Source organism: Gavialis gangeticus, unplaced genomic scaffold, assembly GCF_001723915.1.
Source record: "Gavialis gangeticus isolate Ggan-Ray unplaced genomic scaffold, GavGan_comp1, whole genome shotgun sequence".
Taxonomy (NCBI): Eukaryota; Metazoa; Chordata; order Crocodylia; family Gavialidae; genus Gavialis; species Gavialis gangeticus.
In genome coordinates, this window is record NW_017728992.1 from 71,949,097 (window position 1) to 71,957,245 (window position 8,149).

At 43.8% G+C, this 8,149-nt stretch overlaps 1 protein-coding gene across 4 annotated transcripts in view; it reads left to right on the forward strand.

Annotated features, from left to right (window-relative positions):
- ZNF516 (zinc finger protein 516) overlaps window positions 1–8,149 on the forward strand; it is a 208,584-nt gene that overhangs the window by 12,136 nt on the left and 188,299 nt on the right. The window contains exon 1 of one of the 4 annotated variants that reach the window (XM_019524263.1): window positions 3,623–3,801. The exons of 2 other annotated variants lie outside the window; for them this stretch is intronic. The gene's annotated coding sequence lies outside the window, so the exon portion shown is untranslated. Of the gene's footprint in view, window positions 1–3,622; window positions 3,802–8,149 lie in introns of those variants that run through there. One more of the 4 variants, XM_019524253.1, reaches the window with a different exon arrangement.

The following is an 8,149-nucleotide window of genomic DNA, read 5'->3' on the forward strand; positions in this document are numbered from 1 at the left end:
GTGTTTTTTTTTGTTTTTTTTTTTTTTACTCTGAAACTAGCTAACCTCTGCAATTAACTACTAGAGAGGAACCCTGTATTTTAAACTGAAAAGTGTTGGTTAGGAGTCAGCACCATTTATTACCAGCGTTAATAAGCTCCCAGCAGTAGACAAGTATCTTCTAGGGAACGTGCATTGTGTGCCTGGATCTTATTCACTGCCTTGAGCATAGAGATAAAGGAGTGCTTGGACACTAGATGGGCCAGTACACGTTGGCTGAGTCTTCCTCTGAACGGTAATTCTGGTTTTTATTTCACCCCCCCCCCTTATTGTTGGTTTACGCACACGCAGTTGCTGCCTTTTTGTTGGTTTAGGCACACACATGTGCTGCCTTGTTGTTTTACTCACATGCACACATGCTGCCTTATTGTTTTACACACGTGTGCACACACACGCTGCCTTATTGTTGGTTTACACACACGCACTGCCTTATTGTTAGTTTACACATGCATGCACACACACTGGCTCCCTTATTGGTTTGCATACACACACTTGCTGCCTTGTTGGTTTACACACATGCACACACGCACTTGCTGCCTTATTGTTGGTTTGCATACACACACACACTGCCCAATTGTTGGTTTACACACACACACACACACACACACACACACACACTGCCCTATTGTTGGTTTGTGCACACACCCTCACACACACATTTGCTGCGGTATTGTTGGTTTACACACAGGCACACACACATTTGCTGCCTTATTGTTGGTTTACATTTTCTGAAAGGCGACTGGTGTAACCTGTGGAATTTGAAATGCAAATAAAAGCCTGTGGGAGTTGAAGCAGAACAAATCAGCATTTATAAAGTGAAAAAGATTTAATGTCTTTGAAACCATTGCAAGAATTTTTAATAAGAGCTGAATCGTGACGTCAAGGCGTATGGGAAAGATCTCTCTCTCTCTCTCTTTTAATGTCTGAAACGCGGGTATGCGAAGTGCTTACAGGAAAAACAGATTACAAGATTAACATCTGTTAACATGATCGTTTATCTGAAGCCAAAAATAGGTCAGTCCTTTCTTAAGGAAACACGATTGCCGGGCGCATGATTAAATAATGAAATTAGACTAATGAGTTCATAAATTCGAGGCAGTCGGGGCGTTGCTAGAGTCTGACCCGCGCCCCAAAAGAAATCTTTAATTGGGAGCCCTTCGGAGATCAATGTAAGGTCAAAGTCCCCTTTTTGGGAGAGGCACGACTCTCCCGCCTCCCCCGGGATTATTGCTAAATATGCTCCATCTCTTCCTCCCTCACTGAAGCGACAATGAATATTTTCCATCTCCAGCACTGCTGAAGGAGACGAACTCTTTCCGTGCAAATGGCTAAGTTTCCTCCGCTCCGGGGTTTGGTCACTCGCCGAGGCAGGGGCAGAGAAGAATAGGGAACGCCGATGCAAAGTAGCTCTGCTTTGCATGCGCCCGCCCCCGCGCCGGGATTGACAGCCCAGCCCGCCAATCCCCAGCTCGCCTCGCCTCCGCTCCCAGTGCATTTGTGTGAGTGCTCGCCAGGGTTCCCAGCCTGGAGCCGGGCTCCTGTATTTATTGACACATACTTTTCCCTGGGTGTATGTACAGGGCTAAATATGCGGATTAACCCTCGCACAGCACGGCCACGGGCTCTCGTAGGTCTGTGTTCATAAAGTGCAGGGGAGGATTCTGCAGAGGAGGCTATTTGGAGTAACAAGTTGAGACCCGCTAGAGAAAAAGGAAATAGATATAACATGACCCAGCACTATGTATTAATAATAACCATGTTCCCTTCATACCTGTCTGGGAAAGGAAATAATAATAATAATAATAAAACGGTGGCATGTAAACCAGGAGTTACACCCATCCTCACCTTAGCCTTGTCATGTAGATCTGTAGCAATCTTGGCACTAAATGATTTTAAGTGACTGCAAAGTGCTCCTAGGAAAATCACTTTGGGCCTTATAGTTCAATCGATTTTTATTATTTTTAAAGCAGAATTCCTCATTGATTTTTTTGGAGATTGCGGCTTCAAAAAAAAAAAAATTGCATGGCCTTTTATGAAGAAAATTGCCATGTTTCAAACTTTGGTAGATTTCTTTTTTTAAAGGGTGTATTTAAAAAAAAGCTGGTAAATATTTAGTTGAGTTTGAAAGCCTTGAATTTAAAGCTTGGTGGTGTGGTAGAATAAAAGTGCTGCTGACCAACAGACTCCATGAATGCTATGAATAATGGTCATTTCTACACTACACAATAGGCACATTCACTAAAGGAATGCCTGTCATGAACCATACCACGTTTTGTGCTCGGTTCAAGTCTCCACTCCAACTTGGATAGTATAATTGATGTTTATGTGGTGTTACCAGGAATGAGTTGCTTGGGAGCATCTTGAACAGGACCCGCAAGAGGAAAGTAACCTTATTTAATTAACTAATTATAATTTTTTTTTTAGGCTCCATGGTCATGTCTCTAGTAGGCGCTGGTGTTTATTTTGGCAAATGGCCGCATGGTTTGAGGTGGGACAGTTAAATGCAACCTTTTGGAGAAGACAACTGCCCACTTCACTCTGGAAATGGCCAGAATCATTCCTTGTTAGACTGAGGGAGAGTCCAGTAGTGAGCAAGGGAGCCCAGAACATGGCCAGAGAGGATCCTTTATGCTTTGGCCTTGTGCCACATACTTTATTTCATGCCTGCTGCACTAAATGAGTTAACTACCGAAGGGTTTTTCATTAACTCGACTTGGCAGCTATGTATTCAACTTTTTCTTTTTCTTTCTCTTTTTACAGAACATAGATATCTATCTTTAAAAAAAGGGAACCAAGCACCACAGCGTAGTGTGGGGCGCTTTTCCTCCTATTCAGCCTATCTCCTGAATGCCAGATTACCCGTGTGCCCCTCCTCTTCTCCTCAAGCCTGCCTTGTACCAGAGCAGCCTGTTGCAATGGGAAGCTGGGAGAGCAGTGATACTAGACTTTACCTTGACCCAGGCATTGCTCTGGTGCATTAATATCCTGCCTCACTTCAAGGAGATGCTGAATCACAATGCAGGGGCTAGAGGACTTGTTGTGCGTCCTGTGGTGGAGGTGGTTTTGCAGGTTGATGTGGCTGAAAGGTGTGTTAGATGTGTGTGTGGCTGAAAGGTGTGTTGGGGGTGTGTGTGAGAGGAGTTGTGTGCAGTGTGGTGGAGGTGGTATTGTAAGCTGATGTGGCTGAAAAGCGTGTGTGTGGCTGTGGCCAAAGGGTGTGTGGGGCTGAAAGGTGTGCGTGTGGTTGAAGAGTTTTGGTGCCTGTGGCTGAAAGGTGCGTGGCTGAAAAATGTGCGTCGCCAAAGAGTGTTGGTGTGTGTGTATGTGGCTGAAAGGTGTGTTGCGGTGTGTGTTGGGATGTCTGTGGCTGAAAGGTGTGTGTGTGGCCGAAGGGTGCGTTGGGGGGGGGTTGTACGTGAGAAGTGTTTTGGGTTGTGCGTGGCTGCAAGGTGTGCGTGTGTAGGGGCGGGGTTACCTGGCCCGAGGGGCGCGGGCAGGCGGGGCCGGGGGCGGAGCCTGTGTGGGTCGGGACACCGCCAGGCCAGTCCCGTAGGACGAGCCGAAGCTGGAGTCGGGCCGGGCAGTGCAGGGCCGGCGGACCCCGCTCCGCGGCCCGAACAAAGGGCGAGGCCGGGGGCGCGGCAGGGCGGCGGCGCAGGCACGTCATGGAGGGGGAGCCCCCGCGGGCGGGCATAGGCTGCCCCGATGCCCGGGCTCATGAGGCGGAGGTCCCGCCGGCGCTGCGGCGCGGGGGCTGCTCCGGTAATTACTTTCAATTTTCAACTTCACTTTGGTGCTGCCGGCGGGGGCTGGGCAGGGCAGGCGAGGTGGGGCCGCCCGGGGGGGGGCACGGGGTAGCCCCCGGGCTTGTGTGGGACCCCGCAGCCACTGGGCCCGGGCGGGAGCGGGTGAAGGGGGGGGGCTCGTCCCTCCCTCAGGAGATGCAATTTGTTTGGCTGGAAGCCGCGATGTTTTTCTGGGCGGGGGAAAGAGGCACTGGCCCGGTGGAGTTGTGCATAACAAAGGGAAGGGGCTGGGAGCAGGATGAAGCGACTCGAAGTGTTGAGTCCAGCCTGGGAAGCTTGTGAAGAGCCATATCCCCAACTCTGGCGGGGCTAAGAAAAGAGCTTGTATCTGCCCAGAGAACACGACCTGCCTGATGGCCAGCCAAGAACTTCCCCTTCCTGCTGCTGCCTTCTCCTGAGCCCCTTTTTATGCAGCCACTTGGTCTCCAAAAGCCCTGGAGACTTGGCTAAGTTGGAGCCGTGTCTTCCTTTTCCATGCTGTTAACTCCCCTCACTATAAAACTAAGCCCATGATGGCCATGAGCGCCAGCAAATGCTCTTTAAAAACAATGTATTCTCCAGCTAAGAGCAAGAATTCCTCCCCCTGCCCTGTAAGAAGCGTCCCTGCGCAGGGATCAACATGAAGTTGTTTTCTTTGTGGGGCAGGAGCATCTTTTGAAAAAGCTGTTCAACAATTAGGGATTTTATTACTAATATTTTTGGGTAAATTTAAAGGCCTGCATCTGTTTTGGTGTTGGGGAAGGGGGGGAAAAAAGAACAACAACTCTCTCTGGTTGCAGCATTGTTGCTTCATTTTGTGTCAACATGTCCTTTGATAGTGTCAAAACAGAGCCTGAAAGAAGCTGTGCTGTTTCTGATTGCGTGTGCGCCTGCAGTTGAAGGTGCTGTTTGTCTAAGCTTTTACTAGTAGGACTGGTGGCAGAAGTTGCCCAGGGACACCTGTAGTGTAATTAGTATTACAGTTCAGTTATTCAAGGAGACATCTTTAGTTTCACAAAGATAACTGCCATAGCCATCTTGAATAAGCCGGGCGTAATAAAGTGGCTTGCGTATATGTATAATTATTTCATTTTGCTCTACAAGCAGGAGGCCTAGCTCAGCTTGTCCCTGTATATTATAAAGGAGCATTTTTTAAGTCGTGTCTAATAATTTCCTTCTGGATTTATCTGCAGGGCCATGATCTCTTAAAGACCAATGATGTTGATGTGATAGCTTGTTTAGCAGGTATTATTACATATTCTGCATTAATAATGTAACGCTAAAAAAATCAAACCGTTCATCAGATTGTACTCATCTGACGCAGTTGAACAGTGGGGATGGAAAATGAAGATGACTGAGAATAACCTGGTCTTAAAAGCTGGACTGTTCTAACAGATGGGTATCTGACACTTGGGTATCAAGAAAGGGTGGGTGCTCATAAATTAGCACAGGTCCTTTCTAAAAGGGTTTTTATAGCTCAGCACAACCTTCCGAATTGCTAAATGTTACTAAAACAATGTTCATTGGGAGATGCTCTCTCTTTGTAAATATGAGTGATTATTGCTCAGTACTCTGGGGAAATGAAAAGAGTTTACATCGTTAATGTTACTGCTGCCTATTGTTTGCAAATGACCTTAATAACTGACTTGCTGGCCAGAATGGAATAGCAGTAGTGACATTTAACTTGTATAGATTAAAGTTTTCCAGTGACAGTAACGGCATTTAAAAAGAATGCTACGTCTTATTTTGCTATAATTGGTCATAGCAAAATGTAATCACAAAGATTCAATAATGCCAATTATCAGCACAAAAACATTTCATGGAAAGATCAACGTGTTTAGGTCATGCTAAATCTTCATTGCTTGTCTGGTTGTTTGCGTAGCTTATTTCCATTCAGCTTCACTCCAGCAAACATAAAGATACTTGTGTTTTTATGAAAACTACAGAATTATTTGAGAGAGAGGAGAGCCCATTCCCCTACCTTGAGTTAGAAATGGGCACCCTTTAAAATGTGCTTTTTGAGGGTGTTTGTATAGCATACATCAGATGACGCTACTTATGTGCAGACTGGAGGAGCCTAATCAGATGAATGATATAAATGCTTTGTAAACTTTGAGCGGTCTGATTATTTGCATTTTAAGGTCTCTGTGTGAAGTTGACTTCAGTAGAGTTACACCACTTTACACCAATTGATAATCTAGTCCAGTGATTTGTATGCTGAGATATCCTGTCTCTCCCTTCCCTCCTTCCCCAAGTGGAGACAATATCTTTACTACACTTACTAAAGGCCTGATCCAAAGCCAGAAGGTGTATGTAACAACTTTGGAGGGCCCTAGTTCTGTCAAGACTTAACATGCTTACTTCAACACACCACTGATTTCACTGAAACCACTCTCAGTGCATGATCAAGCCCATAAAATGTTGTCAGATCAGAGCCCAAGTATGCGTGTACATATGGTTCCTGGAAAATTGTGTTTAGGATGTCCAACTGTACTACATCTTAATGCCACAAAAAATAGGCAGCTGAAATGCAAACTGATTGCTTGCAGCAGGAAGGAACTTGTCTGAGCCTGTGTATTTAACTTCTGAAATATACTTGTTTTACATTTTTAAGACACAAGTATGAATGTGTAGATGTATGCATTTAATACTTCAGGATGTATTAAATTTCTTCTCAGAAACAGCATTTGATAAAACTCACTGTTGTTCTTTTAATACCTCTGCATGGTGGTTGTCAAGTAGGCAAGAATGTATGCAGTCCCTGAGCTCAGTGCTGTCCTCTGATAGATTATATGTCCACCATTCCCATTTACTTTAGTGGGAGTTGCATGCGTGTATCTCCAGGTGGAATTGTGCTCCGTATATTTAAATAGCTTAGACTAAAGTCCTTGGGTACAATGATAGTTTGGGAACCCTAACATATTTTAACTTTCCTCCCTCCTGTATCTATAAACTACATAGGGATAATTAATGACTGGATTGCAGAAAACAGCAGAAAAGAAATTTATTTGATTAGATATCTGCAATATAAATATTTGAACCTTGCAGCAACATTCCTTTTTCAAAGCAGACATCTTACATGTTGTAAATGTTTATAAGTTTCAGTGGTAGGATAAAGCTGTTATGACTCAGTCACTTTGGGCAATAGTCTGTTTTGTAGTTGCACCATTGCAACTGCACAGTAACTCCAAAGACATCATCACTGGAGTTGATCTGGAATTACATTAGCGTAACTGAGAGCAGCATTTTTCCTTTAATGTTTTCGAAATAAAAAATTAAACTTCTTTTAAAAAAAAATGTTTGTATTAACATTTGTTGTAGCAGAAATTTATTTACCTGTTCTTGTTTGTATTATTGAGTCCACACAGCGCCTATTACTAGGTTGTGATCAAGGTAGTTAATGTAGCCATAACTTTCATTAATGTTACTTGAGTGCAAGTATTTGCTTTCATTACTTGTTAGTCAGCAGATACCCTTGGCATGCTGAACCTGCTTTTCTGTTTGAGGCCATTGGTCTTTTTTGTTTTGTCATGTGATGATTATTCAACGTAGATAATTCATTTTGCTGTTTTTACCTTACTAAAATATCAGTAGAGCCACATCAACTCTGATGCATGTTTCTTAATATCAGTTTCCCCTTACATTCCTGAGGCTGCATTACAACAGCAACACTCATACAGTCAGTCCCAGGATATTATGCATATGTTCTCAGATGTAATTAGTGCTTGGATGGACAATACTTGCACACCTAAGTTGCTGCCAAACAATTTATTGCCGAGTAAGTCCCATCATGTGGTTTTGTACTAGTGTTTAACTGCTGTAAGGTGATTCATTTGTTTACTGTTTTTTCCATTGTGAGCTAACATCTAGAATACTATGTGTTGCCAGGATATTGGCACAGGAGCTTTAGCTACTTACATGATGATAAAGTCACATGTTCAGTGTGCTAATTAAATCAGTGCTCTAAATTGTTTAAAATCTTGTGGGATGAATGAACTGAGGCTTTTACTGTGGATTAAAAAATACTTGTGTTCACCTGTGTTGTTAAAAAGCATTTTGCTAACCTTTCATTAACATGACCACTCTTTGGAACGATGATGTCACTAGGCTGTTGCAAGTGTTAAACAAGTATTAACTTTGCAAAGTCGATATTTTACTGTGCATAACTGTAGACGTTTACCAGTGACTTAGTAGAGTTGCTCTGAATTTACATGGCTGTATGCAGGGATCGAATTTGTCACATGGCACTAAACTTCTAATTAGAGTTTATACAGTTACATTAGTAAGCAAACACATTAAAATATCGACTTTGCAAAGTTAATACT